This window comes from Bison bison, unplaced genomic scaffold, assembly GCF_000754665.1.
Source record: "Bison bison bison isolate TAMUID 2011002044 unplaced genomic scaffold, Bison_UMD1.0 scf7180017864335, whole genome shotgun sequence".
NCBI lineage: Eukaryota > Metazoa > Chordata > Mammalia > Artiodactyla > Bovidae > Bison > Bison bison.
Window position 1 is genome coordinate 58,621 of NW_011494907.1, and position 3,151 is coordinate 61,771.

At 51.9% G+C, this 3,151-nt stretch overlaps 1 protein-coding gene across 1 annotated transcript in view; it reads right to left on the minus strand.

The window, feature by feature from the left end:
• The window catches only part of LOC104998732 (ninein-like protein), a 51,819-nt gene extending 50,938 nt beyond the window's left edge, over positions 1-881 (minus strand). Inside the window, exon 1 of the mRNA XM_010854064.1 lies at positions 702-881. The gene's annotated coding sequence lies outside the window, so the exon portion shown is untranslated. The remainder of the gene's footprint in view (positions 1-701) is intronic.
• Positions 882-3,151: the final 2,270 nt, after the last annotated feature.

Genomic DNA, 3,151 nt, shown 5'->3' on the forward strand with positions numbered 1-3,151 from the left:
CAAGACCACCGGCTCCCAGTTCTTGCCCCCAATCCCCCCTTCCCTTGCACCACCACCCCCGGGGCCGTTCCACAGCTCGGCCTAAGTCTCCAGGAGCAGAAAGGACCCGAGCGAATTTCCTCACTTCCATCTTGTGCAAATACACAGCTCAACAAGGAGTTTCCAGTTATCAGTATGATTTATGGGATCCGCGACTGAGCGCACCCGCGGGAGGAAAGCCGCGCTTCTGCAAAAACTACTTACAGCATACAAAACTCATAACAAACTTTTCCGCCCCAGAGCGTGAGTCCTTATTTCTAAAAATTTTTTCAAGTGCAAACTCGTAATACAGCAAAAGGAAGCAGGTAGGAAGCAGAGCTTCTGCACAGTGAGGGGATCTTACTCAGAGCTCATCCCGAGCAGTAACTGGACGCCAGCAGCCGCCTAGAGGACCGGCCCGGCCGCCTTGGGACCCCAGCCGATCGCCCGCCGGCCACCTGAGCCAAGGTCCTGGAGCGGCAACCCAGACGCGACCCGCGAGAGGGCCTGGCTCTACCGAAGCCGCCCCGCGCCCCAGGGTCTCGAGGGAAGCGAGTTCCCTCCGGACTGACTCAGGGGCCCCCAGGCCCGGGGGCAGAGCGAGGCGCGGAGCCCCGGCCCGCGGTCCCAGCGCCCGCCACTGTACGCCCCCGGGTGCGCGATTACCCCCGCGCTCGGCTCACCTGGGCTGCGGCGTCTCGGGTCCCGTCCGCGCGGGGACAGACCAAGGGCGCGAGCGTGCGCTCCGCTCCTAGCCGCGTCTCGCCGCCGCTCTTTGTGTCTGGAGGCCCGGGAGCCGCTCTCCTCCCCGCCTGCAGGCGCTGAGGCTGCTCCTGGCGCGGGGCAACGAGGGCCGAGCCCTGGGCGGGACCAGGGGAGGCGGAGCCTGAGTCAGGGGCGGGCCCCAACTTAGAGGCGGAGCCAGAGGGGCGCGGCGGGGCGGAGAGGCGGGGCCAGAGATCGCGGGACCCTCCGCGGCGGGGCAAAGCCAGGGGCGGGGCCCCCTCAAGAGGGGCGTGGCCCGTGCCGAGTGGGTGGGGTCGGTGGGCGGGCCTGCAGTGGGTAGGGCCCCGTCTAGAGTCGGCGGGGTGGGGATCCTAAAGGACGGGAGGGCTACGCGCTGCCCCGGGAACATCTTGGGAAAATTTAGAGCCTCAAGGGATGAACCAAGGGGCTGACTTTGCTGATCTCTGTAAGCAATGCACCCCTGTTCTCAGGTGTCGGTCTAGCATCCTCTTTTGGAAGCAAACCAGGCAACACACCTTAAACCCAAGTTGAGCACCACGCTCTGCTGCTTGGAGTGATGCCAGAGCCTTTACGCTGTGCCTGTGACCTTTCCCAGACAGGGAGGGACCAGCAGCAAGTCAGGCCACGCCGAGGTGGTCAAGCTGCCAAGACCCTGGTCGATTCCAGTTGATGGAAATCCCCCTAAATTCCCAACGGTGCGTGTTGCCAGAGTGAAGACTGTCTTTCCTCTCCTGTTCCTTACTCTTTGCTTGCTTGGGTTCTCTCTCACTCACCAGCTGGTGAATAAATTGTATGTCAAATGATGCTAGTGGAAGTGACAGAATCCCAGCTGAGGTATTTAAAACTTTAAAAGATGATCCTGTTAAAGTGCTGCACTCCATATGTCAGCAAATTTGGAAACCTCACCACTGGCCACAGGACTGGAAAAGGTCAGTTTTCAGTCCAATTCCAAAAAGGGCAATGCCAAAGAATGTTCAAACTAATGTACAATTGCATTCATTTTATATGCTAGCGAGGTTATGCTCAAAATCCTTCAAGTTTCAGCAGTATATGAACTGAGAACTTTCAAATATACAAGCTCGGTTTAGAAAAGACAAAGAAACCAGAGATCAAATTGCCAACATTTGATGGATTGTGGAAAAAGCAAGAGAATGCCCCCCAAAATCTACTTCTGCGTTACTATGTTAAAGCCTTTGACTGTGTGGATCACAACAAACTGTGGAAAATTCTTCAAGAGATGGGAATACTAGACCACCTTTCTTGTCTCCTGGGAAACTTGTATGTGGGTCAAGAAGCAACAGAACTGGACATGGAACAATGGACTGGTTCAAAAGTGAGAAAGGGGTAGGTCCGGGGTGTTTAAGGTCACCCTGCTTATTTAACTTATATGCAGAGTATATCATGCAAAATGCCAGGAGAAATATCAACAATCTCAGATACACAGATGATACCACTCTAATGACAGAAAGCAAAGAGGAACTAAAGAGCCTCTTGATGTGTGTGAAAGAGGAGTGAAAAAGCTGGCTTGAAACTCAGCGTTTAAAAAACTAAGATCATGGCACTCGGTCCCATCACTGCATGGCAAATAGAAGGAAAAAAGTGGAAGCAGTGACAGATTGTATTTTCCTTTGCCCTTATCCCAAAGAAGGGCAGTACCAAAGAATGTTCAAACTACTGCACAACTGTACTCATTTCACATGCTAAAGTAATGTTCAAAATCCTTCAAGTTGGGCTTCAAAAGTGTGTGAACCGAGAACTTTCAACTGTTCAAGCTGGATTTAGAAAAGGCAAAGGAACCAGAGATCATATTGCCAACATCTGCTGGATCATGGAAAAACCTAGAGAATTCCAGAAAAACATCTACTTCTGCTTCATTGACTATGCTAAAACCTTTGACTGTGTAGACCACAACAAACTGTGGAAAATTCTTAAAGGGATGGGAATACCAGACCGTCTTACCTGCTTCCTGCAAAACCTGTATGCAGCTCAAGAAGCAACAGTTAGAACTGGACATGGAACAGTGGACTGGTTCAAAATTGGGAAAAGAGTATGTCAAAGCTGTATATATAATGGATATAATTTGAGCAAACTCTGGGAGGACAGAGGAGCCTGGCATGCTGCAGTCCATGGGGTCACAAAGAGTTGGACACGACTTAGAGACTGAATAACAACAATAACAACATGGGAATCATAGTGCCATATACTGGCTGTTTGTGAACCACCCAGTCATTTAACCTTTGGTTTCCTCAGTTTCCTCATCTGTAATTTAGAAATTTTAAAAATAATCACTGGATAAGCATGTGTGCTAAGTCATATCTGACTCTTTGGGACCCCATGGACTGTATCCCACCAGGCTCCTCTGTCCATGGAATTTTCCAGGCAAGAG